This window comes from Sesamum indicum, linkage group LG10, assembly GCF_026168435.1.
Source record: "Sesamum indicum cultivar Baizhima isolate 11 linkage group LG10, ASM2616843v1, whole genome shotgun sequence".
Classification (NCBI taxonomy): domain Eukaryota; kingdom Viridiplantae; phylum Streptophyta; class Magnoliopsida; order Lamiales; family Pedaliaceae; genus Sesamum; species Sesamum indicum.
The window spans coordinates 6444302-6468850 of record NC_142666.1 but is presented as its reverse complement, the minus strand read 5'-3'; the positions used below and the strand labels follow the sequence as shown (position 1 = coordinate 6468850).

The window sequence follows — 24549 nt, the reverse complement described above, 5'->3', positions numbered from 1 at the left end:
TAGGCTGCTCGCGGCGTGGCTCCACTAGTGCGCAAAGTTACGCCCCCCGGAAGATTCGACGTCCCACCTGTCGCTCCGCTGCTAGAGCATAAAAGGTTAAAGCGCGCATATCTCAGCGGGTGCGATCATACCAGCACTAATGCACCGGATCCCATCAGAACTCCGAAGTTAAGCGTGCTTGGGCGAGAGTAGTACTAGGATGGGTGACCCCCTGGGAAGTCCTTGTGTTGCACCCCTTTTTGCGAAATGCTCCTCCGACCCGTCCAGCTTCCTGCTTTTTCTCGACCGTTCCGCACACCCCAACCCCTGTATATCTCCCCTTGAGACTCCACGGCCGACTCATCACGAATGCGGCCAACGATCGAAAACGCGCCGGAATCCACCGAAAACGGCGAAATTTGGGCCACGAAATGTGGCACAACGGGGCAAGCCCAGCTGTCCACGTCGTGGAGCTCGCGGCGAGCTTCGCGTGCATAGGCTGCTCGCGGCGTGGCTCCACCAGTGCGCAAAGTTACGCCCCCCGGAAGATTCGACGTCCCACCTGTCGCTCCGCTGCTAGAGCATAAAAGGTTAAAGCGCGCATATCTCAGCGGGTGCGATCATACCAGCACTAATGCACCGGATCCCATCAGAACTCCGAAGTTAAGCGCGCTTGGGCGAGAGTAGTACTAGGATGGGTGACCCCCTGGGAAGTCCTCGTGTTGCACCCCTTTTTGCGAAATGCTCCTCCGACCTGTCCAGCTTCCTGCTTTTTCTCGACCGTTCCGCACACCCCAACCCCTGTATATCTCCCCCTGAGACCCCACGGCCGACTCATCACGAATGCGGCCAACGATCGAAAACGCGCCGGAATCCACCGAAAACGGCGAAATTTGGGCCACGAAATGTGGCTCAACGGGGCAAGCCCAGCTGTCCACGTCGTGGAGCTCGCGGCGAGCTTCGCGTGCATAGGCTGCTCGCGGCGTGGCTCCACCAGTGCGCAAAGTTACGCCCCCCGGAAGATTCGACGTCCCACCTGTCGCTCCGCTGCTAGAGCATAAAAGGTTAAAGCGCGCATATCTCAGCGGGTGCGATCATACCAGCACTAATGCACCGGATCCCATCAGAACTCCGAAGTTAAGCGTGCTTGGGCGAGAGCAGTACTAGGATGGGTGACCCCCTGGGAAGTCCTCGTGTTGCACCCCTTTTTGCGAAATGCTCCTCCGACCCGTCCAGCTTCCTGCTTTTTCTCGACCGTTCCGCACACCCCAACCCCTGTATATCTCCCCCTGAGACCCCACGGCCGACTCATCACGAATGCGGCCAACGATCGAAAACGCGCCGGAATCCACCGAAAACGGCGAAATTTGGGCCACGAAATGTGGCACAACGGGGCAAGCCCAGCTGTCCACGTCGTGGAGCTCGCGGCGAGCTTCGCGTGCATAGGCTGCTCGCGGCGTGGCTCCACCAGTGCGCAAAGTTACGCCCCCCGGAAGATTCGACGTCCCACCTGTCGCTCCGCTGCTAGAGCATAAAAGGTTAAAGCGCGCATATCTCAGCGGGTGCGATCATACCAGCACTAATGCACCGGATCCCATCAGAACTCCGAAGTTAAGCGTGCTTGGGCGAGAGCAGTATTAGGATGGGTGACCCCCTGGGAAGTCCTCGTGTTGCACCCCTTTTTGCGAAATGCTCCTCCGACCCGTCCAGCTTCCTGCTTTTTCTCGACCGTTCCGCACACCCCAACCCCTGTATATCTCCCCCTGAGACCCCACGGCCGACTCATCACGAATGCGGCCAACGATCGAAAACGCGCCGGAATCCACCGAAAACGGCGAAATTTGGGCCACAAAATGTGGCACAACGGGGCAAGCCCAGCTGTCCACGTCGTGGAGCTCGCGGCGAGCTTCGCGTGCATAGGCTGCTCGCGGCGTGGCTCCACTAGTGCGCAAAGTTACGCCCCCCGGAAGATTCGACGTCCCACCTGTCGCTCCGCTGCTAGAGCATAAAAGGTTAAAGCGCGCATATCTCAGCGGGTGCGATCATACCAGCACTAATGCACCGGATCCCATCAGAACTCCGAAGTTAAGCGTGCTTGGGCGAGAGTAGTACTAGGATGGGTGACCCCCTGGGAAGTCCTTGTGTTGCACCCCTTTTTGCGAAATGCTCCTCCGACCCGTCCAGCTTCCTGCTTTTTCTCGACCGTTCCGCACACCCCAACCCCTGTATATCTCCCCTTGAGACTCCACGGCCGACTCATCACGAATGCGGCCAACGATCGAAAACGCGCCGGAATCCACCGAAAACGGCGAAATTTGGGCCACGAAATGTGGCACAACGGGGCAAGCCCAGCTGTCCACGTCGTGGAGCTCGCGGCGAGCTTCGCGTGCATAGGCTGCTCGCGGCGTGGCTCCACCAGTGCGCAAAGTTACGCCCCCCGGAAGATTCGACGTCCCACCTGTCGCTCCGCTGCTAGAGCATAAAAGGTTAAAGCGCGCATATCTCAGCGGGTGCGATCATACCAGCACTAATGCACCGGATCCCATCAGAACTCCGAAGTTAAGCGCGCTTGGGCGAGAGTAGTACTAGGATGGGTGACCCCCTGGGAAGTCCTCGTGTTGCACCCCTTTTTGCGAAATGCTCCTCCGACCTGTCCAGCTTCCTGCTTTTTCTCGACCGTTCCGCACACCCCAACCCCTGTATATCTCCCCCTGAGACCCCACGGCCGACTCATCACGAATGCGGCCAACGATCGAAAACGCGCCGGAATCCACCGAAAACGGCGAAATTTGGGCCACGAAATGTGGCTCAACGGGGCAAGCCCAGCTGTCCACGTCGTGGAGCTCGCGGCGAGCTTCGCGTGCATAGGCTGCTCGCGGCGTGGCTCCACCAGTGCGCAAAGTTACGCCCCCCGGAAGATTCGACGTCCCACCTGTCGCTCCGCTGCTAGAGCATAAAAGGTTAAAGCGCGCATATCTCAGCGGGTGCGATCATACCAGCACTAATGCACCGGATCCCATCAGAACTCCGAAGTTAAGCGTGCTTGGGCGAGAGTAGTACTAGGATGGGTGACCCCCTGGGAAGTCCTCGTGTTGCACTCCTTTTTGCGAAATGCTCCTCCGACCCGTCCAGCTTCCTGCTTTTTCTCGACCGTTCCGCACACCCCAACCCCTGTATATCTCCCCCTGAGACCCCACGGCCGACTCATCACGAATGCGGCCAACGATCGAAAACGCGCCGGAATCCACCGAAAACGGCGAAATTTGGGCCACGAAATGTGGCACAACGGGGCAAGCCCAGCTGTCCACGTCGTGGAGCTCGCGGCGAGCTTCGCGTGCATAGGCTGCTCGCGGCGTGGCTCCACCAGTGCGCAAAGTTACGCCCCCGGAAGATTCGACGTCCCACCTGTCGCTCCGCTGCTAGAGCATAAAAGGTTAAAGCGCGCATATCTCAGCGGGTGCGATCATACCAGCACTAATGCACCAGATCCCATCAGAACTCCGAAGTTAAGCGTGCTTGGGCGAGAGTAGTACTAGGATGGGTGACCCCCTGGGAAGTCCTCGTGTTGCACCCCTTTTTGCGAAATGCTCCTCCGACCCGTCCAGCTTCCTGCTTTTTCTCGACCGTTCCGCACACCCCAACCCCTGTATATCTCCCCCTGAGACCCCACGGCCGACTCATCACGAATGCGGCCAACGATCGAAAACGCGCCGGAATCCACCGAAAACGGCGAAATTTGGGCCACAAAATGTGGCACAACGGGGCAAGCCCAGCTGTCCACGTCGTGGAGCTCGCGGCGAGCTTCGCGTGCATAGGCTGCTCGCGGCGTGGCTCCACTAGTGCGCAAAGTTACGCCCCCCGGAAGATTCGACGTCCCACCTGTCGCTCCGCTGCTAGAGCATAAAAGGTTAAAGCGCGCATATCTCAGCGGGTGCGATCATACCAGCACTAATGCACCGGATCCCATCAGAACTCCGAAGTTAAGCGTGCTTGGGCGAGAGTAGTACTAGGATGGGTGACCCCCTGGGAAGTCCTTGTGTTGCACCCCTTTTTGCGAAATGCTCCTCCGACCCGTCCAGCTTCCTGCTTTTTCTCGACCGTTCCGCACACCCCAACCCCTGTATATCTCCCCTTGAGACTCCACGGCCGACTCATCACGAATGCGGCCAACGATCGAAAACGCGCCGGAATCCACCGAAAACGGCGAAATTTGGGCCACGAAATGTGGCACAACGGGGCAAGCCCAGCTGTCCACGTCGTGGAGCTCGCGGCGAGCTTCGCGTGCATAGGCTGCTCGCGGCGTGGCTCCACCAGTGCGCAAAGTTACGCCCCCCGGAAGATTCGACGTCCCACCTGTCGCTCCGCTGCTAGAGCATAAAAGGTTAAAGCGCGCATATCTCAGCGGGTGCGATCATACCAGCACTAATGCACCGGATCCCATCAGAACTCCGAAGTTAAGCGCGCTTGGGCGAGAGTAGTACTAGGATGGGTGACCCCCTGGGAAGTCCTCGTGTTGCACCCCTTTTTGCGAAATGCTCCTCCGACCTGTCCAGCTTCCTGCTTTTTCTCGACCGTTCCGCACACCCCAACCCCTGTATATCTCCCCCTGAGACCCCACGGCCGACTCATCACGAATGCGGCCAACGATCGAAAACGCGCCGGAATCCACCGAAAACGGCGAAATTTGGGCCACGAAATGTGGCTCAACGGGGCAAGCCCAGCTGTCCACGTCGTGGAGCTCGCGGCGAGCTTCGCGTGCATAGGCTGCTCGCGGCGTGGCTCCACCAGTGCGCAAAGTTACGCCCCCCGGAAGATTCGACGTCCCACCTGTCGCTCCGCTGCTAGAGCATAAAAGGTTAAAGCGCGCATATCTCAGCGGGTGCGATCATACCAGCACTAATGCACCGGATCCCATCAGAACTCCGAAGTTAAGCGTGCTTGGGCGAGAGTAGTACTAGGATGGGTGACCCCCTGGGAAGTCCTCGTGTTGCACTCCTTTTTGCGAAATGCTCCTCCGACCCGTCCAGCTTCCTGCTTTTTCTCGACCGTTCCGCACACCCCAACCCCTGTATATCTCCCCCTGAGACCCCACGGCCGACTCATCACGAATGCGGCCAACGATCGAAAACGCGCCGGAATCCACCGAAAACGGCGAAATTTGGGCCACGAAATGTGGCACAACGGGGCAAGCCCAGCTGTCCACGTCGTGGAGCTCGCGGCGAGCTTCGCGTGCATAGGCTGCTCGCGGCGTGGCTCCACCAGTGCGCAAAGTTACGCCCCCGGAAGATTCGACGTCCCACCTGTCGCTCCGCTGCTAGAGCATAAAAGGTTAAAGCGCGCATATCTCAGCGGGTGCGATCATACCAGCACTAATGCACCAGATCCCATCAGAACTCCGAAGTTAAGCGTGCTTGGGCGAGAGTAGTACTAGGATGGGTGACCCCCTGGGAAGTCCTCGTGTTGCACCCCTTTTTGCGAAATGCTCCTCCGACCCGTCCAGCTTCCTGCTTTTTCTCGACCGTTCCGCACACCCCAACCCCTGTATATCTCCCCCTGAGACCCCACGGCCGACTCATCACGAATGCGGCCAACGATCGAAAACGCGCCGGAATCCACCCAAAACGGCGAAATTTGGGCCACGAAATGTGGCACAACGGGCAAGCCCAGCTGTCCACGTCGTGGAGCTCGCGGCGAGCTTCGCGTGCATAGGCTGCTCGCGGCGTGGCTCCACCAGTGCGCAAAGTTACGCCCCCCGGAAGATTCGACGTCCCACCTGTCGCTCCGCTGCTAGAGCATAAAAGGTTAAAGCGCGCATATCTCAGCGGGTGCGATCATACCAGCACTAATGCACCGGATCCCATCAGAACTCCGAAGTTAAGCGTGCTTGGGCGAGAGTAGTACTAGGATGGGTGACCCCCTGGGAAGTACTCGTGTTGCACCCCTTTTTGCGAAATGCTCCTCCGACCCGTCCAGCTTCCTGCTTTTTCTCGACCGTTCCGCACACCCCAACCCCTGTATATCTCCCCCTGAGACCCCACGGCCGACTCATCACGAATGCGGCCAACGATCGAAAACGCGCCGGAATCCACCGAAAACGGCGAAATTTGGGCCACGAAATGTGGCACAACGGGGCAAGCCCAGCTGTCTACGTCGTGGAGCTCGCGGCGAGCTTCGCGTGCATAGGCTGCTCGCGGCATGGCTCCACCAGTGCGCAAAGTTACGCCCCCCGGAAGATTCGACGTCCCACCTGTCGCTCCGCTGCTAGAGCATAAAAGGTTAAAGCGCGCATATCTCAGCGGGTGCGATCATACCAGCACTAATGCACCGGATCCCATCAGAACTCCGAAGTTAAGCGTGCTTGGGCGAGAGTAGTACTAGGATGGGTGACCCCCTGGGAAGTCCTCGTGTTGCACCCCTTTTTGCGAAATGCTCCTCCGACCCGTCCAGCTTCCTGCTTTTTCTCGACCGTTCCGCACACCCCAACCCCTGTATATCTCCCCCTGAGACCCCACGGCCGACTCATCACGAATGCGGCCAACGATCGAAAACGCGCCGGAATCCACCGAAAACGGCGAAATTTGGGCCACGAAATGTGGCACAACGGGGCAAGCCCAGCTGTCCACGTCGTGGAGCTCGCGGCGAGCTTCGCGTGCATAGGCTGCTCGCGGCGTGGCTCCACCAGTGCGCAAAGTTACGCCCCCGGAAGATTCGACGTCCCACCTGTCGCTCCGCTGCTAGAGCATAAAAGGTTAAAGCGCGCATATCTCAGCGGGTGCGATCATACCAGCACTAATGCACCGGATCCCATCAGAACTCCGAAGTTAAGCGTGCTTGGGCGAGAGTAGTACTAGGATGGGTGACCCCCTGGGAAGTCCTCGTGTTGCACTCCTTTTTGCGAAATGCTCCTCCGACCCGTCCAGCTTCCTGCTTTTTCTCGACCGTTCCGCACACCCCAACCCCTGTATATCTCCCCCTGAGACCCCACGGCCGACTCATCACGAATGCGGCCAACGATCGAAAACGCGCCGGAATCCACCGAAAACGGCGAAATTTGGGCCACGAAATGTGGCACAACGGGGCAAGCCCAGCTGTCCACGTCGTGGAGCTCGCGGCGAGCTTCGCGTGCATAGGCTGCTCGCGGCGTGGCTCCACCAGTGCGCAAAGTTACGCCCCCGGAAGATTCGACGTCCCACCTGTCGCTCCGCTGCTAGAGCATAAAAGGTTAAAGCGCGCATATCTCAGCGGGTGCGATCATACCAGCACTAATGCACCAGATCCCATCAGAACTCCGAAGTTAAGCGTGCTTGGGCGAGAGTAGTACTAGGATGGGTGACCCCCTGGGAAGTCCTCGTGTTGCACCCCTTTTTGCGAAATGCTCCTCCGACCCGTCCAGCTTCCTGCTTTTTCTCGACCGTTCCGCACACCCCAACCCCTGTATATCTCCCCCTGAGACCCCACGGCCGACTCATCACGAATGCGGCCAACGATCGAAAACGCGCCGGAATCCACCCAAAACGGCGAAATTTGGGCCACGAAATGTGGCACAACGGGGCAAGCCCAGCTGTCCACGTCGTGGAGCTCGCGGCGAGCTTCGCGTGCATAGGCTGCTCGCGGCGTGGCTCCACCAGTGCGCAAAGTTACGCCCCCCGGAAGATTCGACGTCCCACCTGTCGCTCCGCTGCTAGAGCATAAAAGGTTAAAGCGCGCATATCTCAGCGGGTGCGATCATACCAGCACTAATGCACCGGATCCCATCAGAACTCCGAAGCTAAGCGTGCTTGGGCGAGAGTAGTACTAGGATGGGTGACCCCCTGGGAAGTACTCGTGTTGCACCCCTTTTTGCGAAATGCTCCTCCGACCCGTCCAGCTTCCTGCTTTTTCTCGACCGTTCCGCACACCCCAACCCCTGTATATCTCCCCCTGAGACCCCACGGCCGACTCATCACGAATGCGGCCAACGATCGAAAACGCGCCGGAATCCACCGAAAACGGCGAAATTTGGGCCACGAAATGTGGCACAACGGGGCAAGCCCAGCTGTCCACGTCGTGGAGCTCGCGGCGAGCTTCGCGTGCATAGGCTGCTCGCGGCATGGCTCCACCAGTGCGCAAAGTTACGCCCCCCGGAAGATTCGACGTCCCACCTGTCGCTCCGCTGCTAGAGCATAAAAGGTTAAAGCGCGCATATCTCAGCGGGTGCGATCATACCAGCACTAATGCACCGGATCCCATCAGAACTCCGAAGTTAAGCGTGCTTGGGCGAGAGTAGTACTAGGATGGGTGACCCCCTGGGAAGTCCTCGTGTTGCACCCCTTTTTGCGAAATGCTCCTCCGACCCGTCCAGCTTCCTGCTTTTTCTCCACCGTTCCGCACACCCCAACCCCTGTATATCTCCCCCTGAGACCCCACGGCCGACTCATCACGAATGCGGCCAACGATCGAAAACGCGCCGGAATCCACCGAAAACGGCGAAATTTGGGCCACGAAATGTGGCACAACGGGGCAAGCCCAGCTGTCCACGTCGTGGAGCTCGCGGCGAGCTTCGCGTGCATAGGCTGCTCGCGGCATGGCTCCACCAGTGCGCAAAGTTACGCCCCCCGGAAGATTCGACGTCCCACCTGTCGCTCCGCTGCTAGAGCATAAAAGGTTAAAGCGCGCATATCTCAGCGGGTGCGATCATACCAGCACTAATGCACCAGATCCCATCAGAACTCCGAAGTTAAGCGTGCTTGGGCGAGAGTAGTACTAGGATGGGTGACCCCCTGGGAAGTCCTCGTGTTGCACCCCTTTTTGCGAAATGCTCCTCCGACCCGTCCAGCTTCCTGCTTTTTCTCGACCGTTCCGCACACCCCAACCCCTGTATATCTCCCCCTGAGACCCCACGGCCGACTCATCACGAATGCGGCCAACGATCGAAAACGCGCCGGAATCCACCCAAAACGGCGAAATTTGGGCCACGAAATGTGGCACAACGGGGCAAGCCCAGCTGTCCACGTCGTGGAGCTCGCGGCGAGCTTCGCGTGCATAGGCTGCTCGCGGCGTGGCTCCACCAGTGCGCAAAGTTACGCCCCCCGGAAGATTCGACGTCCCACCTGTCGCTCCGCTGCTAGAGCATAAAAGGTTAAAGCGCGCATATCTCAGCGGGTGCGATCATACCAGTACTAATGCACCTGATCCCATCAGAACTCCGAAGTTAAGCGTGCTTGGGCGAGAGTAGTACTAGGATGGGTGACCCCCTGGGAAGTCCTCGTGTTGCACCCCTTTTTGCGAAATGCTCCTCCGACCCGTCCAGCTTCCTGCTTTTTCTCGACCGTTCCGCACACCCCAACCCCTGTATATCTCCCCCTGAGACCCCACGGCCGACTCATCACGAATGCGGCCAACGATCGAAAACGCGCCGGAATCCACCGAAAACGGCGAAATTTGGGCCACGAAATGTGGCACAACGGGGCAAGCCCAGCTGTCCACGTCGTGGAGCTCGCGGCGAGCTTCGCGTGCATAGGCTGCTCGCGGCGTGGCTCCACCAGTGCGCAAAGTTACGCCCCCCGGAAGATTCGACGTCCCACCTGTCGCTCCGCTGCTAGAGCATAAAAGGTTAAAGCGCGCATATCTCAGCGGGTGCGATCATACCAGCACTAATGCACCGGATCCCATCAGAACTCCGAAGTTAAGCGTGCTTGGGCGAGAGTAGTACTAGGATGGGTGACCCCCTGGGAAGTCCTCGTGTTGCACCCCTTTTTGCGAAATGCTCCTCCGACCCGTCCAGCTTCCTGCTTTTTCTCGACCGTTCCGCACACCCCAACCCCTGTATATCTCCCCCTGAGACCCCACGGCCGACTCATCACGAATGCGGCCAACGATCGAAAACGCGCCGGAATCCACCCAAAACGGCGAAATTTGGGCCACGAAATGTGGCACAACGGGGCAAGCCCAGCTGTCCACGTCGTGGAGCTCGCGGCGAGCTTCGCGTGCATAGGCTGCTCGCGGCGTGGCTCCACCAGTGCGCAAAGTTACGCCCCCCGGAAGATTCGACGTCCCACCTGTCGCTCCGCTGCTAGAGCATAAAAGGTTAAAGCGCGCATATCTCAGCGGGTGCGATCATACCAGCACTAATGCACCGGATCCCATCAGAACTCCGAAGTTAAGCGTGCTTGGGCGAGAGTAGTACTAGGATGGGTGACCCCCTGGGAAGTACTCGTGTTGCACCCCTTTTTGCGAAATGCTCCTCCGACCCGTCCAGCTTCCTGCTTTTTCTCGACCGTTCCGCACACCCCAACCCCTGTATATCTCCCCCTGAGACCCCACGGCCGACTCATCACGAATGCGGCCAACGATCGAAAACGCGCCGGAATCCACCGAAAACGGCGAAATTTGGGCCACGAAATGTGGCACAACGGGGCAAGCCCAGCTGTCCACGTCGTGGAGCTCGCGGCGAGCTTCGCGTGCATAGGCTGCTCGCGGCGTGGCTCCACCAGTGCGCAAAGTTACGCCCCCCGGAAGATTCGACGTCCCACCTGTCGCTCCGCTGCTAGAGCATAAAAGGTTAAAGCGCGCATATCTCAGCGGGTGCGATCATACCAGCACTAATGCACCGGATCCCATCAGAACTCCGAAGTTAAGCGTGCTTGGGCGAGAGTAGTACTAGGATGGGTGACCCCCTGGGAAGTCCTCGTGTTGCACCCCTTTTTGCGAAATGCTCCTCCGACCCGTCCAGCTTCCTGCTTTTTCTCGACCGTTCCGCACACCCCAACCCCTGTATATCTCCCCCTGAGACCCCACGGCCGACTCATCACGAATGCGGCCAACGATCGAAAACGCGCCGGAATCCACCGAAAACGGCGAAATTTGGGCCACGAAATGTGGCACAACGGGGCAAGCCCAGCTGTCCACGTCGTGGAGCTCGCGGCGAGCTTCGCGTGCATAGGCTGCTCGCGGCATGGCTCCACCAGTGCGCAAAGTTACGCCCCCCGGAAGATTCGACGTCCCACCTGTCGCTCCGCTGCTAGAGCATAAAAGGTTAAAGCGCGCATATCTCAGCGGGTGCGATCATACCAGCACTAATGCACCGGATCCCATCAGAACTCCGAAGTTAAGCATGCTTGGGCGAGAGTAGTACTAGGATGGGTGACCCCCTGGGAAGTCCTCGTGTTGCACCCCTTTTTGCGAAATGCTCCTCCGACCCGTCCAGCTTCCTGCTTTTTCTCGACCGTTCCGCACACCCCAACCCCTGTATATCTCCCCCTGAGACCCCACGGCCGACTCATCACGAATGCGGCCAACGATCGAAAACGCGCCGGAATCCACCGAAAACGGCGAAATTTGGGCCACGAAATGTGGCACAACGGGGCAAGCCCAGCTGTCCACGTCGTGGAGCTCGCGGCGAGCTTCGCGTGCATAGGCTGCTCGCGGCATGGCTCCACCAGTGCGCAAAGTTACGCCCCCCGGAAGATTCGACGTCCCACCTGTCGCTCCGCTGCTAGAGCATAAAAGGTTAAAGCGCGCATATCTCAGCGGGTGCGATCATACCAGCACTAATGCACCAGATCCCATCAGAACTCCGAAGTTAAGCGTGCTTGGGCGAGAGTAGTACTAGGATGGGTGACCCCCTGGGAAGTCCTCGTGTTGCACCCCTTTTTGCGAAATGCTCCTCCGACCCGTCCAGCTTCCTGCTTTTTCTCGACCGTTCCGCACACCCCAACCCCTGTATATCTCCCCCTGAGACCCCACGGCCGACTCATCACGAATGCGGCCAACGATCGAAAACGCGCCGGAATCCACCCAAAACGGCGAAATTTGGGCCACGAAATGTGGCACAACGGGGCAAGCCCAGCTGTCCACGTCGTGGAGCTCGCGGCGAGCTTCGCGTGCATAGGCTGCTCGCGGCGTGGCTCCACCAGTGCGCAAAGTTACGCCCCCCGGAAGATTCGACGTCCCACCTGTCGCTCCGCTGCTAGAGCATAAAAGGTTAAAGCGCGCATATCTCAGCGGGTGCGATCATACCAGTACTAATGCACCTGATCCCATCAGAACTCCGAAGTTAAGCGTGCTTGGGCGAGAGTAGTACTAGGATGGGTGACCCCCTGGGAAGTCCTCGTGTTGCACCCCTTTTTGCGAAATGCTCCTCCGACCCGTCCAGCTTCCTGCTTTTTCTCGACCGTTCCGCACACCCCAACCCCTGTATATCTCCCCCTGAGACCCCACGGCCGACTCATCACGAATGCGGCCAACGATCGAAAACGCGCCGGAATCCACCGAAAACGGCGAAATTTGGGCCACGAAATGTGGCACAACGGGGCAAGCCCAGCTGTCCACGTCGTGGAGCTCGCGGCGAGCTTCGCGTGCATAGGCTGCTCGCGGCGTGGCTCCACCAGTGCGCAAAGTTACGCCCCCCGGAAGATTCGACGTCCCACCTGTCGCTCCGCTGCTAGAGCATAAAAGGTTAAAGCGCGCATATCTCAGCGGGTGCGATCATACCAGCACTAATGCACCGGATCCCATCAGAACTCCGAAGTTAAGCGTGCTTGGGCGAGAGTAGTACTAGGATGGGTGACCCCCTGGGAAGAAGTCCTCGTGTTGCACCCCTTTTTGCGAAATGCTCCTCCGACCCGTCCAGCTTCCTGCTTTTTCTCGACCGTTCCGCACACCCCAACCCCTGTATATCTCCCCCTGAGACCCCACGGCCGACTCATCACGAATGCGGCCAACGATCGAAAACGCGCCGGAATCCACCGAAAACGGCGAAATTTGGGCCACGAAATGTGGCACAACGGGGCAAGCCCAGCTGTCCACGTCGTGGAGCTCGCGGCGAGCTTCGCGTGCATAGGCTGCTCGCGGCATGGCTCCACCAGTGCGCAAAGTTACGCCCCCCGGAAGATTCGACGTCCCACCTGTCGCTCCGCTGCTAGAGCATAAAAGGTTAAAGCGCGCATATCTCAGCGGGTGCGATCATACCAGCACTAATGCACCGGATCCCATCAGAACTCCGAAGTTAAGCGTGCTTGCGCGAGAGTAGTACTAGGATGGGTGACCCCCTGGGAAGTCCTCGTGTTGCACCCCTTTTTGCGAAATGCTCCTCCGACCCGTCCAGCTTCCTGCTTTTTCTCGACCGTTCCGCACACCCCAACCCCTGTATATCTCCCCCTGAGACCCCACGGCCGACTCATCACGAATGCGGCCAACGATCGAAAACGCGCCGGAATCCACCGAAAACGGCGAAATTTGGGCCACGAAATGTGGCACAACGGGGCAAGCCCAGCTGTCCACGTCGTGGAGCTCGCGGCGAGCTTCGCGTGCATAGGCTGCTCGCGGCGTGGCTCCACCAGTGCGCAAAGTTACGCCCCCGGAAGATTCGACGTCCCACCTGTCGCTCCGCTGCTAGAGCATAAAAGGTTAAAGCGCGCATATCTCAGCGGGTGCGATTATACCAGCACTAATGCACCAGATCCCATCAGAACTCCGAAGTTAAGCGTGCTTGGGCGAGAGTAGTACTAGGATGGGTGACCCCCTGGGAAGTCCTCGTGTTGCACCCCTTTTTGCGAAATGCTCCTCCGACCCGTCCAGCTTCCTGCTTTTTCTCGACCGTTCCGCACACCCCAACCCCTGTATATCTCCACCTGAGACCCCACGGCCGACTCCTCACGAATGCGGCCAACGATCGAAAACGCGCCGGAATCCACCCAAAACGGCGAAATTTGGGCCACGAAATGTGGCACAACGGGGCAAGCCCAGCTGTCCACGTCGTGGAGCTCGCGGCGAGCTTCGCGTGCATAGGCTGCTCGCGGCGTGGCTCCACCAGTGCGCAAAGGTACGCCCCCCGGAAGATTCGACGTCCCACCTGTCGCTACGCTGCTAGAGCATAAAATGTTAAAGCGCGCATATCTCAGCGGGTGCGATCATACCAGCACTAATGCACCGTATCCCATCAGAACTCCGAAGTTAAGCGTGCTTGGGCGAGAGTAGTACTAGGATGGGTGACCCCCTGGGAAGTCCTCGTGTTGCACCCCTTTTTGCGAAATGCTCCTCCGACCCGTCCAGCTTCCTGCTTTTTCTCGACCGTTCCGCACACCCCAACCCTGTATATCTCCCCCTGAGACCCCACGGCCGACTCATCACGAATGCGGCCAACGATCGAAAACGCGCCGGAATCCACCGAAAACGGCGAAATTTGGGCCACGAAATGTGGCACAACGGGGCAAGCCCAGCTGTCCACGTCGTGGAGCTCGCGGCGAGCTTCCCGTGCATAGGCTGCTCGCGGCGTGGCTCCACCAGTGCGCAAAGTTACGCCCCCCGGAAGATTCGACGTCCCACCTGTCGCGCCGCTGCTAGAGCATAAAAGGTTAAAACGCGCATATCTCAGCGGGTGCGATCATACCAGCACTAATGCACCGGATCCCATCAGAACTCCGAAGTTAAGCGTGCTTGGGCGAGAGTAGTACTAGGATGGGTGACCCACTGCGAAGTCCTCGTGTTGCACCCCTTCTTGCGAAATGCTCCTCCGACCCGTCCAGCTTCCTGCTTTTTCTCGACCGTTCCGCACACCCCAACCCCTGTATATCTCCCCCTGAGACCCCACGGCCGACTCATCACGAATGCGGCCAACGATCGAAAACGCGCCGGAATCCACCGAAAACGGCGAAATTTGGGCCACGAAATGTGGCACAACGGGGCAAGCCCAGCTGTCCACGTCGTGGAGCTCGCGGCGAGCTTCCCGTGCATAGGCTGCTCGCGGCGTGGCTCCACCAGTGCGCAAAGTTACGCCCCCCGGAAGATTCGACGTCCCACCTGTCGCTCCGCTGCTAGAGCATAAAAGGTTAAAGCGCGCATATCTCAGCGGGTGCGATCATACCAGCACTAATGCACCGGATCCCATCAGAACTCCGAAGTTAAGCGTGCTTGGGCGAGAGTAGTACTAGGATGGGTGACCCCTTGCGAAGTCCTCGTGTTGCACCCCTTCTTGCGAAATGCTCCTCCGACCCGTCCAGCTTCCTGCTTTTTCTCGACCGTTCCGCACACCCCAACCCCTGTATATCTCCCCCTGAGACCCCACGGCCGACTCATCACGAATGCGGCCAACGATCGAAAACGCGCCGGAATCCACCGAAAACGGCGAAATTTGGGCCACGAAATGTGGCACAACGGGGCAAGCCCAGCTATCCACGTCGTGGAGCTCGCGGCGAGCTTCGCGTGCATAGGCTGCTCGCGGCGTGGCTCCACCAGTGCGCAAAGTTACGCCCCCCGGAAGATTCGACGTCCCACCTGTCGCTCCGCTGCTAGAGCATAAATGGTTAAAGCGCGCATATCTCAGCGGGTGCGATCATACCAGCACTAATGCACCGGATCCCATCAGAACTCCGAAGTTAAGCGTGCTTGGGCGAGAGTAGTACTAGGATGGGTGACCCCCTGGGAAGTCCTCGTGTTGCACCCCTTCTTGCGAAATGCTCTTCCGACCCGTCCAGCTTCCTGCTTTTTCTCGACCGTTCCGCACACCCCAACCCCTGTATATCTCCCCCTGAGACCCCACGGCCGACTCATCACGAATGCGGCCAACGATCGAAAACGCGCCGGAATCCACCGAAAACGGCGAAATTTGGGCCACGAAATGTGGCACAACGGGGCAAGCCCAGCTGTCCACGTCGTGGAGCTCGCGGCGAGCTTCGCGTGCATAGGCTGCTCGCGGCGTGGCTCCACCAGTGCGCAAAGTTACGCCCCCCGGAAGATTCGACGTCCCACCTGTCGCTCCGCTGCTAGAGCATAAAAGGTTAAAGCGCGCATATCTCAGCGGGTGCGATCATACCAGCACTAATGCACCGGATCCCATCAGAACTCCGAAGTTAAGCGTGCTTGGGCGAGAGTAGTACTAGGATGGGTGACCCCCTGGGAAGTCCTCGTGTTGCACCCCTTTTTGCGAAATGCTCCTCCGACCCGTCCAGCTTCCTGTGTTTTCTCGACCGTTCCGCACACCCCAACCCCTGTATATCTCCCCCTGAGACCCCACGGCCGACTCATCACGAATGCGGCCAACGATCGAGAACGCGCCGGAATCCACCGAAAACGGCGAAATTTGGGCCACGAAATGTGGCACAACGGGGCAAGCCCAGCTGTCCACGTCGTGGAGCTCGCGGCGAGCTTCGCGTGCATAGGCTGCTCGCGGCGTGGCTCCACCAGTGCGCAAAGTTACGCCCTCCGGAAGATTCGACGTCCCACCTGTCGCTCCGCTGCTAGAGCATAAAGGGTTAAAGCGCGCATATCTCAGCGGGTGCGATCATACCAGCACTAATGCACCGGATCCCATCAGAACTCCGAAGTGAAGCGTGCTTGGGCGAGAGTAGTACTAGGATGGGTGACCCCCTGGGAAGTCCTCGTGTTGCACCCCTTTTTGCGAAATGCTCCTCCGACCCGTCCAGCTTCCTGCTTTTTCTCGACCGTTCCGCACACCCCAACCACTGTATATCTCCCCCTGAGACCCCACGGCCGACTCATCACGAATGCGGCCAACGATCGAAAACGCACCGGAATCCACCGAAAACGGCGAAATTTGGGCCACGAAATGTGGCACAACGGGGCAAGCCCAGCTGTCCACGTCGTGGAGCTCGCGGCGAGCTTCGCGTGCATAGGCTGCTCGCGGCGTGGCTCCACCAGTGCGCAAAGTTACGCCCCCCGGAAGATTCGACGTCCCACCTGTCGCTCCGCTGCTAGAGCATAAAAGGTTAAAGCGCGCATATCTCAGCGGGTGCGATCATACCAGCACTAATGCACCGGATCCCATCAGAACTCTGAAGTTAAGCGTGCTTGGGCGAGAGTAGTACTAGGATGGGTGACCCCCTGGGAAGTCCTCGTGTTGCACCCCTTTTTGCGAAATGCTCATCCGACCCGTCCAGCTTCCTGCTTTTTCTCGACCGTTCCGCACACCCCAACCCCTGTATATCTCCCCCTGAGACCCCACGGCCGACTCATCACGAATGCGGCCAACGATCGAAAACTTGCCGGAATCCACCAAAAACGGCGAAATTTGGGCCACGAAATGTGGCACAACGGGGCAAGCCCAGCTGTCCACGTCGTGGAGCTCGCGGCGAGCTTCGCGTGCATAGGCTGCTCGCGGCGTGGCTCCACCAGTGCGCAAAGTTACGCCCCCCGGAAGATTCGACGTCCCACCTGTCGCTCCGCTGCTAGAGCATAAAAGGTTAAAGCGCGCATATCTCAGCGGGTGCGATCATACCAGCACTAATGCACCAGATCCCATCAGAACTCCGAAGTTAAGCGTGCTTGGGCGAGAGTAGTACTAGGATGGGTGACCCCCTGGGAAGTCCTCGTGTTGCACCCCTTTTTGCGAAATGCTCCTCCGACCCGTCCAGCTTCCTGCTTTTTCTCGACCGTTCCGCACACCCCAACCCCTGTATATCTCCCCCTGAGACCCCACGGCCGACTCATCACGAATGCGGCCAACGATCGAAAACGCGCCGGAATCCACCGAAAACGGCGAAATTTGGGCCACGAAATGTGGCACAACGGGGCAAGCCCAGCTGTCCACGTCGTGGAGCTAGCAGCGAGCTTCGCGTGCATAGGCTGCTCGCGGCGTGGCTCCACCAGTGCGCAAAGTTACGCCCCCCGGAAGATTCGACGTCCCACCTGTCGCTCCGCTGCTAGAGCATAAAAGGTTAAAGCGCGCATATCTCAGCGGGTGCGATCATACCAGCACTAATGCACCGGATCCCATCAGAACTCCGAAGTTAAGCGTGCTTGGGCGAGAGTAGTACTAGGATGGGTGACCCCCTGGGAAGTCCTCGTGTTGCACCCCTTTTTGCGAAATGCTCCTCCGACCCGTCCAGCTTCCTGCTTTTTCTCGACCGTTCCGCACACCCTAACCCCTGTATATCTCCCCCTGAGACCCCACGGCCGACTCATCACGAATGCGGCCAACGATCGAAAACGCGCCGGAATCCACCGAAAACGGCGAAATTTGGGCCACGAAATGTGGCACAACGGGGCAAGCCCAACTGTCCACGTCGTGGAGCTCGCGGCGAGCTTCGCGTGCATAGGCTGCTCGCGGCGTGGCTCCACCAGTGCGCAAAGTTACGCCCCCCGGAAGATTCGACGTCCCACCTGTCGCTCCGCTGCTAGAGCATAAAAGGTTAAAGCGCGCATATCTCAGCGGGTGCGATCATACCAGCACTAATGCACCGGATCCCATCAGAACTCCGAAGTTAAGCGTGCTTGGGCGAGAGTAGTACTAGGATGGGTGACCCCCTGGGAAGTCCTCGTGTTGCACCCCTTTTTGCGAAATGCTCCTCCGACCCGTCCAGCTTCCTGCTTTTTCTCGACCGTTCCGCACACCCCAACCCCTGTATATCTCCACCTGAGACCCCACGGCCGACTCATCACGAATGCGGCCAACGATCGAAAACGCGCCGGAATCCACCGAAAACGGCGAAATTTGGGCCACGAAATGTGGCACAACGGGGCAAGCCCAGCTGTCCACGTCGTGGAGCTCGCGGCGAGCTTCGCGTGCATAGGCTGCTCGCGGCGTGGCTCCACCAGTGCGCAAAGTTACGCCCCCCGGAAGATTCGACGTCCCACCTGTCGCTCCGCTGCTAGAGCATAAAAGGTTAAAGCGCGCATATCTCAGCGTGTGCGATCATACCAGCACTAATGCACCGGATCCCATCAGAACTCCGAAGTTAAGCGTGCTTGGGCGAGAGTAGTACTAGGATGGGTGACCCCCTGTGAAGTCCTCGTGTTGCACCCCTTTTTGCGAAATGCTCCTCCGACCCGTCCAGCTTCCTGCTTTTTCTCGACCGTTCCGCACACCCCAACCCCTGTATATCTCCCCCTGAGACCCCACGGCCGACTCATCACGAATGCGGCCAACGATCGAAAACTTGCCGGAATCCACCGAAAACGGCGAAATTTGGGCCACGAAATGTGGCACAACGGGGCAAGCCCAGCTGTCCACGTCGTGGAGCTCGCGGCGAGCTTCGCGTGCATAGGCTGCTCGCGGCGTGGCTCCACCAGTGCGCAAAGTTACGCCCCCCGGAAGATTCGACGTCCCACCTGTCGCTCCGCTGCTAGAGCATAAAAGGTTAAAGCGCGCATATCTCAGCGGGTGCGATCATACCAGCACTAATGCACCAGATCCCATCAGAACTCCGAAGTTAAGCGTGCTTGGGCGAGAGTAGTACTAGGATGGGTGACCCCCTGGGAAGTCCTCGTGTTGCACCCCTTTTTGCGAAATGCTCCTCCGACCCGTCCAGCTTCCTGCTTTTTCTCGACCGTTCCGCACACCCCAACCCCTGTATATCTCCCCCTGAGACCCCACGGCCGACTCATCACGAATGCGGCCAACGATCGAAAACGCGCCGGAATCCACCGAAAACGGCGAAATTTGGGCCACGAAATGTGGCACAACGGGGCAAGCCCAGCTGTCCACGTCGTGGAGCTCGCAGCGAGCTTCGCGTGCATAGGCTGCTCGCGGCGTGGCTCCACCAGTGCGCAAAGTTACGCCCCCCGGAAGATTCGACGTCCCACCTGTCGCTCCGCTGCTAGAGCATAAAAGGTTAAAGCGCGCATATCTCAGCGGGTGCGATCATACCAGCACTAATGCACCGGATCCCATCAGAACTCCGAAGTTAAGCGTGCTTGGGCGAGAGTAGTACTAGGATGGGTGACCCCCTGGGAAGTCCTCGTGTTGCACCCCTTTTTGCGAAATGCTCCTCCGACCCGTCCAGCTTCCTGCTTTTTCTCGACCGTTCCGCACACCCTAACCCCTGTATATCTCCCCCTGAGACCCCACGGCCGACTCATCACGAATGCGGCCAACGATCGAAAACGCGCCGGAATCCACCGAAAACGGCGAAATTTGGGCCACGAAATGTGGCACAACGGGGCAAGCCCAACTGTCCACGTCGTGGAGCTCGCGGCGAGCTTCGCGTGCATAGGCTGCTCGCGGCGTGGCTCCACCAGTGCGCAAAGTTACGCCCCCCGGAAGATTCGACGTCCCACCTGTCGCTCCGCTGCTAGAGCATAAAAGGTTAAAGCGCGCATATCTCAGCGGGTGCGATCATACCAGCACTAATGCACCGGATCCCATCAGAACTCCGAAGTGAAGCGTGCTTGGGCGAGAGTAGTACTAGGATGGGTGACCCCCTGGGAAGTCCTCGTGTTGCACCCCTTTTTGCGAAATGCTCCTCCGACCCGTCCAGCTTCCTGCTTTTTCTCGACCGTTCCGCACACCCCAACCCCTGTATATCTCCACCTGAGACCCCACGGCCGACTCATCACGAATGCGGCCAACGATCGAAAACGCGCCGGAATCCACCGAAAACGGCGAAATTTGGGCCACGAAATGTGGCACAACGGGGCAAGCCCAGCTGTCCACGTCGTGGAGCTCGCGGCGAGCTTCGCGTGCATAGGCTGCTCGCGGCGTGGCTCCACCAGTGCGCAAAGTTACGCCCCCCGGAAGATTCGACGTCCCACCTGTCGCTCCGCTGCTAGAGCATAAAAGGTTAAAGCGCGCATATCTCAGCGTGTGCGATCATCCCAGCACTAATGCACCGGATCCCATCAGAACTCCGAAGTTAAGCGTGCTTGGGCGAGAGTAGTACTAGGATGGGTGACCCCCTGGGAAGTCCTCGTGTTGCACCCCTTTTTGCGAAATGCTCCTCCGACCCGTCCAGCTTCCTGCTTTTTCTCGACCGTTCCGCACACCCCAACCCCTGTATATCTCCCCCTGAGACCCCACGGCCGACTCATCACGAATGCGGCCAACGATCGAAAACTTGCCGGAATCCACCGAAAACGGCGAAATTTGGGCCACGAAATGTGGCACAACGGGGCAAGCCCAGCTGTCCACGTCGTGGAGCTCGCGGCGAGCTTCGCGTGCATAGGCTGCTCGCGGCGTGGCTCCACCAGTGCGCAAAGTTACGCCCCCCGGAAGATTCGACGTCCCACCTGTCGCTCCGCTGCTAGAGCATAAAAGGTTAAAGCGCGCATATCTCAGCGGGTGCGATCATACCAGCACTAATGCACCAGATCCCATCAGAACTCCGAAGTTAAGCGTGCTTGGGCGAGAGTAGTACTAGGATGGGTGACCCCCTGGGAAGTCCTCGTGTTGCACCCCTTTTTGCGAAATGCTCCTCCGACCCGTCCAGCTTCCTGCTTTTTCTCGACCGTTCCGCACACCCCAACCCCTGTATATCTCCCCCTGAGACCCCACGGCCGACTCATCACGAATGCGGCCAACGATCGAAAACGCGCCGGAATCCACCGAAAACGGCGAAATTTGGGCCACGAAATGTGGCACAACGGGGCAAGCCCAGCTGTCCACGTCGTGGAGCTCGCGGCGAGCTTCGCGTGCATAGGCTGCTCGCGGCGTGGCTCCACCAGTGCGCAAAGTTACGCCCCCCGGAAGATTCGACGTCCCACCTGTCGCTCCGCTGCTAGAGCATAAAAGGTTAAAGCGCGCATATCTCAGCGGGTGCGATCATACCAGCACTAATGCACCGGATCCCATCAGAACTCCGAAGTTAAGCGTGCTTGGGCGAGAGTAGTACTAGGATGGGTGACCCCCTAGGAAGTCCTCGTGTTGCACCCCTTTTTGCGAAATGCTCCTCCGACCCGTCCAGCTTCCTGCTTTTTCTCGACCGTTCCGCACACCCCAACCCCTGTATATCTCCCCCTGAGACCCCACGGCCGACTCATCACGAATGCGGCCAACGATCGAAAACGCGCCGGAATCCACCGAAAACGGCGAAATTTGGGCCACGAAATGTGGCACAACGGGGCAAGCCCAGCTGTCCACGTCGTGGAGCTCGCGGCGAGCTTCGCGTGCATAGGCTGCTCGCGGCGTGGCTCCACCAGTGCGCAAAGTTACGCCCCCCGGAAGATTCGACGTCCCACCTGTCGCTCCGCTGCTAGAGCATAAAAGGTTAAAGCGCGCATACCTCAGCGGGTGCGATCATACCAGCACTAATGCACCGGATCCCATCAGAACTCCGAAGTTAAGCGTGCTTGGGCGAGAGTAGTACTAGGATGGGTGACCCCCTGGGAAGTCCTCGTGTTGCACCCCTTTTTGCGAAATGCTCCTCCGACCCGTCCAGCTTCCTGCTTTTTCTCGACCGTTCCGCACACCCCAACCCCTGTATATCTCCCCCTGAGACCCCACGGCCGACTCATCACGAATGCGGCCAATGATCGAAAACGCGCCGGAATCCACCGAAAACGGCGAAATTTGGGCCACGAAATGTGGCACAACGGGGCAAGCCCAGCTGTCCACGTCGTGGAGCTCGCGGCGAGCTTCGCGTGCATAGGCTGCTCGCGGCGTGGCTCCACCAGTGCGCAAAGTTACGCCCCCCGGAAGATTCGACGTCCCACCTGTCGCTCCGCTGCTAGAGCATAAAAGGTTAAAGCGCGCATATCTCAGCGGGTGCGATCATACCAGCACTAATGCATCGGATCCCATCAGAACTCTGAAGTTAAGCGTGCTTGGGCGAGAGTAGTACTAGGATGGGTGACCCCCTGGGAAGTCCTCGTGTTGCACCCCTTTTTGCGAAATGCTCCTCCGACCCGTCCAGCTTCCTGCTTTTTCTCGACCGTTCCGCACACCCCAACCTCTGTATATCTCCCCCTGAGACCCCACGGCCGACTCATCACGAATGCGGCCAACGATCGAAAACGCGCCGGAATCCACCGAAAACGGCGAAATTTGGGCCACGAAATGTGGCAAAACGGGGCAAGCCCAGCTGTCCACGTCGTGGAGCTCGCGGCGAGCTTCGCGTGCATAGGCTGCTCGCGGCGTGGCTCCACCAGTGCGCAAAGTTACGCCCCCCGGAAGATTCGACGTCCCACCTGTCGCTCCGCTGCAAGAGCATAAAAGGTTAAAGCGCGCATATCTCAGCGGGTGCGATCATACCAGCACTAATGCACCGGATCCCATCAGAACTCCGAAGTGAAGCGTGCTTGGGCGAGAGTAGTACTAGGATGGGTGACCCCCTGGGAAGTCCTCGTGTTGCACCCTTTTTGCGAAATGCTCCTCCGACCCGTCCAGCTTCCTGCTTTTTCTCGACCGTTCCGCACACCCTAACCCCTGTATATCTCCCCCTGAGACCCCACGGCCGACTCATCACGAATGCGGCCAACGATCGAAAACGCGCCGGAATCCACCGAAAACGGCGAAATTTGGGCCACGAAATGTGGCACAACGGGGCAAGCCCAGCTGTCCACGTCGTGGAGCTCGCGGCGAGCTTCGCGTGCATAGGCTGCTCGCGGCGTGGCTCCACCAGTGCGCAAAGTTACGCCCCCCGGAAGATTCGACGTCCCACCTGTCGCTCCGCTGCTAGAGCATAAAAGGTTAAAGCGCGCATATCTCAGCGGGTGCGATCATACCAGCACTAATGCACCGGATCCCATCAGAACTCCGAAGTCAAGCGTGCTTGGGCGAGAGTAGTACTAGGATGGGTGACCCCCTGGGAAGTCCTCGTGTTGCACCCCTTTTTGCGAAATGCTCCTCCGACCCGTCCAGCTTCCTGCTTTTTCTCGACCGTTCCGCACACCCCAACCCCTGTATATCTCCACCTGAGACCCCACGGCCGACTCATCACGAATGCGGCCAACGATCGAAAACGCGCCGGAATCCACCGAAAACGGCGAAATTTGGGCCACGAAATGTGGCACAACGGGGCAAGCCCAGCTGTCCACGTCGTGGAGCTCGCGGCGAGCTTCGCGTGCATAGGCTGCTCGCGGCGTGGCTCCACCAGTGCGCAAAGTTACGCCCCCCGGAAGATTCGACGTCCCACCTGTCGCTCCGCTGCTAGAGCATAAAAGGTTAAAGCGCGCATATCTCAGCGTGTGCGATCATACCAGCACTAATGCACCGGATCCCATCAGAACTCCGAAGTTAAGCGTGCTTGGGCGAGAGTAGTACTAGGATGGGTGACCCCCTGGGAAGTCCTCGTGTTGCACCCCTTTTTGCGAAATGCTCCTCCGACCCGTCCAGCTTCCTGCTTTTTCTCGACCGTTCCGCACACCCCAACCCCTGTATATCTCCCCCTGAGACCCCACGGCCGACTCATCACGAATGCGGCCAACGATCGAAAACGCGCCGGAATCCACCGAAAACGGCGAAATTTGGGCCACGAAATGTGGCACAACGGGGCAAGCCCAGCTGTCCACGTCGTGGAGCTCGCGGCGAGCTTCGCGTGCATAGGCTGCTCGCGGCGTGGCTCCACCAGTGCGCAAAGTTACGCCCCCCGGAAGATTCGACGTCCCACCCGTCGCTCCGCTGCTAGAGCATAAAAGGTTAAAGCGCGCATATCTCAGCGGGTGCGATCATACCAGCACTAATGCACCGGATCCCATCAGAACTCCGAAGTTAAGCGTGCTTGGGCGAGAGTAGTACTAGGATGGGTGACCCCCTGGGAAGTCCTCGTGTTGCACCCCTTTTTGCGAAATGCTCCTCCGACCCGTCCAGCTTCCTGCTTTTTCTCGACCGTTCCGCACACCCCAACCCCTGTATATCTCCACCTGAGACCCCACGGCCGACTCATCACGAATGCGGCCAACGATCGAAAACGCGCCGGAATC

At 59.0% G+C, this 24549-nt stretch overlaps 52 non-coding genes across 52 annotated transcripts; all 52 read left to right on the top strand.

Annotated features, from left to right (window-relative positions):
• The first annotated feature begins 117 nt into the window (after window positions 1-117).
• Window positions 118-236, top strand: LOC148786295 (5S ribosomal RNA). Its single transcript, XR_016068161.1, has one exon. It is a non-coding gene; the product is annotated as a 5S ribosomal RNA (ribosomal RNA).
• A 355-nt stretch (window positions 237-591) lies between these two features.
• LOC148786294 (5S ribosomal RNA) lies at window positions 592-710 on the top strand. The gene has a single exon (XR_016061799.1). It is a non-coding gene; the product is annotated as a 5S ribosomal RNA (ribosomal RNA).
• Window positions 711-1065: 355 nt separating this feature from the next.
• On the top strand, window positions 1066-1184 carry LOC148786293 (5S ribosomal RNA). The gene has a single exon (XR_016068139.1). It is a non-coding gene; the product is annotated as a 5S ribosomal RNA (ribosomal RNA).
• Window positions 1185-1539: 355 nt separating this feature from the next.
• Window positions 1540-1658, top strand: LOC148786292 (5S ribosomal RNA). Its single transcript, XR_016061924.1, has one exon. It is a non-coding gene; the product is annotated as a 5S ribosomal RNA (ribosomal RNA).
• Window positions 1659-2013: 355 nt separating this feature from the next.
• Window positions 2014-2132, top strand: LOC148786291 (5S ribosomal RNA). Its single transcript, XR_016068160.1, has one exon. It is a non-coding gene; the product is annotated as a 5S ribosomal RNA (ribosomal RNA).
• Window positions 2133-2487: 355 nt separating this feature from the next.
• Window positions 2488-2606, top strand: LOC148786290 (5S ribosomal RNA). The gene has a single exon (XR_016061798.1). It is a non-coding gene; the product is annotated as a 5S ribosomal RNA (ribosomal RNA).
• A 355-nt stretch (window positions 2607-2961) lies between these two features.
• LOC148786289 (5S ribosomal RNA) lies at window positions 2962-3080 on the top strand. The gene has a single exon (XR_016068106.1). It is a non-coding gene; the product is annotated as a 5S ribosomal RNA (ribosomal RNA).
• A 354-nt stretch (window positions 3081-3434) lies between these two features.
• LOC148786288 (5S ribosomal RNA) lies at window positions 3435-3553 on the top strand. Its single transcript, XR_016061864.1, has one exon. It is a non-coding gene; the product is annotated as a 5S ribosomal RNA (ribosomal RNA).
• Window positions 3554-3908: 355 nt separating this feature from the next.
• Window positions 3909-4027, top strand: LOC148786287 (5S ribosomal RNA). The gene has a single exon (XR_016068158.1). It is a non-coding gene; the product is annotated as a 5S ribosomal RNA (ribosomal RNA).
• Window positions 4028-4382: 355 nt separating this feature from the next.
• On the top strand, window positions 4383-4501 carry LOC148786286 (5S ribosomal RNA). The gene has a single exon (XR_016061797.1). It is a non-coding gene; the product is annotated as a 5S ribosomal RNA (ribosomal RNA).
• Window positions 4502-4856: 355 nt separating this feature from the next.
• On the top strand, window positions 4857-4975 carry LOC148786285 (5S ribosomal RNA). The gene has a single exon (XR_016068105.1). It is a non-coding gene; the product is annotated as a 5S ribosomal RNA (ribosomal RNA).
• A 354-nt stretch (window positions 4976-5329) lies between these two features.
• Window positions 5330-5448, top strand: LOC148786284 (5S ribosomal RNA). The gene has a single exon (XR_016061863.1). It is a non-coding gene; the product is annotated as a 5S ribosomal RNA (ribosomal RNA).
• Window positions 5449-5802: 354 nt separating this feature from the next.
• On the top strand, window positions 5803-5921 carry LOC148786283 (5S ribosomal RNA). Its single transcript, XR_016068109.1, has one exon. It is a non-coding gene; the product is annotated as a 5S ribosomal RNA (ribosomal RNA).
• Window positions 5922-6276: 355 nt separating this feature from the next.
• LOC148786282 (5S ribosomal RNA) lies at window positions 6277-6395 on the top strand. Its single transcript, XR_016062536.1, has one exon. It is a non-coding gene; the product is annotated as a 5S ribosomal RNA (ribosomal RNA).
• Window positions 6396-6749: 354 nt separating this feature from the next.
• LOC148786281 (5S ribosomal RNA) lies at window positions 6750-6868 on the top strand. The gene has a single exon (XR_016068103.1). It is a non-coding gene; the product is annotated as a 5S ribosomal RNA (ribosomal RNA).
• A 354-nt stretch (window positions 6869-7222) lies between these two features.
• On the top strand, window positions 7223-7341 carry LOC148786280 (5S ribosomal RNA). Its single transcript, XR_016061862.1, has one exon. It is a non-coding gene; the product is annotated as a 5S ribosomal RNA (ribosomal RNA).
• Window positions 7342-7696: 355 nt separating this feature from the next.
• Window positions 7697-7815, top strand: LOC148786279 (5S ribosomal RNA). The gene has a single exon (XR_016068117.1). It is a non-coding gene; the product is annotated as a 5S ribosomal RNA (ribosomal RNA).
• Window positions 7816-8170: 355 nt separating this feature from the next.
• Window positions 8171-8289, top strand: LOC148786278 (5S ribosomal RNA). The gene has a single exon (XR_016062535.1). It is a non-coding gene; the product is annotated as a 5S ribosomal RNA (ribosomal RNA).
• Window positions 8290-8644: 355 nt separating this feature from the next.
• LOC148786277 (5S ribosomal RNA) lies at window positions 8645-8763 on the top strand. Its single transcript, XR_016061861.1, has one exon. It is a non-coding gene; the product is annotated as a 5S ribosomal RNA (ribosomal RNA).
• A 355-nt stretch (window positions 8764-9118) lies between these two features.
• On the top strand, window positions 9119-9237 carry LOC148786276 (5S ribosomal RNA). Its single transcript, XR_016062152.1, has one exon. It is a non-coding gene; the product is annotated as a 5S ribosomal RNA (ribosomal RNA).
• A 355-nt stretch (window positions 9238-9592) lies between these two features.
• LOC148786275 (5S ribosomal RNA) lies at window positions 9593-9711 on the top strand. Its single transcript, XR_016062534.1, has one exon. It is a non-coding gene; the product is annotated as a 5S ribosomal RNA (ribosomal RNA).
• A 355-nt stretch (window positions 9712-10066) lies between these two features.
• LOC148786274 (5S ribosomal RNA) lies at window positions 10067-10185 on the top strand. Its single transcript, XR_016068108.1, has one exon. It is a non-coding gene; the product is annotated as a 5S ribosomal RNA (ribosomal RNA).
• Window positions 10186-10540: 355 nt separating this feature from the next.
• On the top strand, window positions 10541-10659 carry LOC148786273 (5S ribosomal RNA). Its single transcript, XR_016062532.1, has one exon. It is a non-coding gene; the product is annotated as a 5S ribosomal RNA (ribosomal RNA).
• Window positions 10660-11014: 355 nt separating this feature from the next.
• On the top strand, window positions 11015-11133 carry LOC148786272 (5S ribosomal RNA). Its single transcript, XR_016061848.1, has one exon. It is a non-coding gene; the product is annotated as a 5S ribosomal RNA (ribosomal RNA).
• A 355-nt stretch (window positions 11134-11488) lies between these two features.
• LOC148786271 (5S ribosomal RNA) lies at window positions 11489-11607 on the top strand. Its single transcript, XR_016061860.1, has one exon. It is a non-coding gene; the product is annotated as a 5S ribosomal RNA (ribosomal RNA).
• A 355-nt stretch (window positions 11608-11962) lies between these two features.
• Window positions 11963-12081, top strand: LOC148786270 (5S ribosomal RNA). Its single transcript, XR_016062151.1, has one exon. It is a non-coding gene; the product is annotated as a 5S ribosomal RNA (ribosomal RNA).
• Window positions 12082-12436: 355 nt separating this feature from the next.
• Window positions 12437-12558, top strand: LOC148786269 (5S ribosomal RNA). Its single transcript, XR_016062204.1, has one exon. It is a non-coding gene; the product is annotated as a 5S ribosomal RNA (ribosomal RNA).
• Window positions 12559-12913: 355 nt separating this feature from the next.
• On the top strand, window positions 12914-13032 carry LOC148786268 (5S ribosomal RNA). Its single transcript, XR_016062124.1, has one exon. It is a non-coding gene; the product is annotated as a 5S ribosomal RNA (ribosomal RNA).
• A 354-nt stretch (window positions 13033-13386) lies between these two features.
• Window positions 13387-13505, top strand: LOC148786267 (5S ribosomal RNA). Its single transcript, XR_016062091.1, has one exon. It is a non-coding gene; the product is annotated as a 5S ribosomal RNA (ribosomal RNA).
• A 355-nt stretch (window positions 13506-13860) lies between these two features.
• Window positions 13861-13979, top strand: LOC148786266 (5S ribosomal RNA). The gene has a single exon (XR_016062160.1). It is a non-coding gene; the product is annotated as a 5S ribosomal RNA (ribosomal RNA).
• A 354-nt stretch (window positions 13980-14333) lies between these two features.
• Window positions 14334-14452, top strand: LOC148786265 (5S ribosomal RNA). Its single transcript, XR_016061929.1, has one exon. It is a non-coding gene; the product is annotated as a 5S ribosomal RNA (ribosomal RNA).
• Window positions 14453-14807: 355 nt separating this feature from the next.
• LOC148786264 (5S ribosomal RNA) lies at window positions 14808-14926 on the top strand. The gene has a single exon (XR_016068413.1). It is a non-coding gene; the product is annotated as a 5S ribosomal RNA (ribosomal RNA).
• A 355-nt stretch (window positions 14927-15281) lies between these two features.
• Window positions 15282-15400, top strand: LOC148786263 (5S ribosomal RNA). Its single transcript, XR_016062531.1, has one exon. It is a non-coding gene; the product is annotated as a 5S ribosomal RNA (ribosomal RNA).
• Window positions 15401-15755: 355 nt separating this feature from the next.
• Window positions 15756-15874, top strand: LOC148786262 (5S ribosomal RNA). Its single transcript, XR_016062530.1, has one exon. It is a non-coding gene; the product is annotated as a 5S ribosomal RNA (ribosomal RNA).
• Window positions 15875-16229: 355 nt separating this feature from the next.
• Window positions 16230-16348, top strand: LOC148786261 (5S ribosomal RNA). Its single transcript, XR_016068261.1, has one exon. It is a non-coding gene; the product is annotated as a 5S ribosomal RNA (ribosomal RNA).
• Window positions 16349-16703: 355 nt separating this feature from the next.
• On the top strand, window positions 16704-16822 carry LOC148786260 (5S ribosomal RNA). Its single transcript, XR_016068419.1, has one exon. It is a non-coding gene; the product is annotated as a 5S ribosomal RNA (ribosomal RNA).
• Window positions 16823-17177: 355 nt separating this feature from the next.
• On the top strand, window positions 17178-17296 carry LOC148786259 (5S ribosomal RNA). Its single transcript, XR_016061859.1, has one exon. It is a non-coding gene; the product is annotated as a 5S ribosomal RNA (ribosomal RNA).
• A 355-nt stretch (window positions 17297-17651) lies between these two features.
• Window positions 17652-17770, top strand: LOC148786258 (5S ribosomal RNA). The gene has a single exon (XR_016062529.1). It is a non-coding gene; the product is annotated as a 5S ribosomal RNA (ribosomal RNA).
• Window positions 17771-18125: 355 nt separating this feature from the next.
• Window positions 18126-18244, top strand: LOC148786257 (5S ribosomal RNA). Its single transcript, XR_016062528.1, has one exon. It is a non-coding gene; the product is annotated as a 5S ribosomal RNA (ribosomal RNA).
• A 355-nt stretch (window positions 18245-18599) lies between these two features.
• LOC148786256 (5S ribosomal RNA) lies at window positions 18600-18718 on the top strand. The gene has a single exon (XR_016062036.1). It is a non-coding gene; the product is annotated as a 5S ribosomal RNA (ribosomal RNA).
• Window positions 18719-19073: 355 nt separating this feature from the next.
• LOC148786255 (5S ribosomal RNA) lies at window positions 19074-19192 on the top strand. Its single transcript, XR_016061858.1, has one exon. It is a non-coding gene; the product is annotated as a 5S ribosomal RNA (ribosomal RNA).
• Window positions 19193-19547: 355 nt separating this feature from the next.
• Window positions 19548-19666, top strand: LOC148786254 (5S ribosomal RNA). Its single transcript, XR_016062527.1, has one exon. It is a non-coding gene; the product is annotated as a 5S ribosomal RNA (ribosomal RNA).
• A 355-nt stretch (window positions 19667-20021) lies between these two features.
• LOC148786253 (5S ribosomal RNA) lies at window positions 20022-20140 on the top strand. Its single transcript, XR_016068259.1, has one exon. It is a non-coding gene; the product is annotated as a 5S ribosomal RNA (ribosomal RNA).
• Window positions 20141-20495: 355 nt separating this feature from the next.
• Window positions 20496-20614, top strand: LOC148786252 (5S ribosomal RNA). The gene has a single exon (XR_016062150.1). It is a non-coding gene; the product is annotated as a 5S ribosomal RNA (ribosomal RNA).
• Window positions 20615-20969: 355 nt separating this feature from the next.
• Window positions 20970-21088, top strand: LOC148786251 (5S ribosomal RNA). The gene has a single exon (XR_016061857.1). It is a non-coding gene; the product is annotated as a 5S ribosomal RNA (ribosomal RNA).
• Window positions 21089-21443: 355 nt separating this feature from the next.
• On the top strand, window positions 21444-21562 carry LOC148786250 (5S ribosomal RNA). Its single transcript, XR_016061779.1, has one exon. It is a non-coding gene; the product is annotated as a 5S ribosomal RNA (ribosomal RNA).
• A 355-nt stretch (window positions 21563-21917) lies between these two features.
• On the top strand, window positions 21918-22036 carry LOC148786249 (5S ribosomal RNA). The gene has a single exon (XR_016062526.1). It is a non-coding gene; the product is annotated as a 5S ribosomal RNA (ribosomal RNA).
• Window positions 22037-22391: 355 nt separating this feature from the next.
• Window positions 22392-22510, top strand: LOC148786248 (5S ribosomal RNA). Its single transcript, XR_016062136.1, has one exon. It is a non-coding gene; the product is annotated as a 5S ribosomal RNA (ribosomal RNA).
• A 355-nt stretch (window positions 22511-22865) lies between these two features.
• Window positions 22866-22984, top strand: LOC148786247 (5S ribosomal RNA). Its single transcript, XR_016068272.1, has one exon. It is a non-coding gene; the product is annotated as a 5S ribosomal RNA (ribosomal RNA).
• Window positions 22985-23338: 354 nt separating this feature from the next.
• Window positions 23339-23457, top strand: LOC148786246 (5S ribosomal RNA). The gene has a single exon (XR_016068332.1). It is a non-coding gene; the product is annotated as a 5S ribosomal RNA (ribosomal RNA).
• A 355-nt stretch (window positions 23458-23812) lies between these two features.
• LOC148786245 (5S ribosomal RNA) lies at window positions 23813-23931 on the top strand. The gene has a single exon (XR_016068476.1). It is a non-coding gene; the product is annotated as a 5S ribosomal RNA (ribosomal RNA).
• A 355-nt stretch (window positions 23932-24286) lies between these two features.
• LOC148786244 (5S ribosomal RNA) lies at window positions 24287-24405 on the top strand. Its single transcript, XR_016062525.1, has one exon. It is a non-coding gene; the product is annotated as a 5S ribosomal RNA (ribosomal RNA).
• The last annotated feature ends 144 nt before the right edge of the window (window positions 24406-24549 follow it).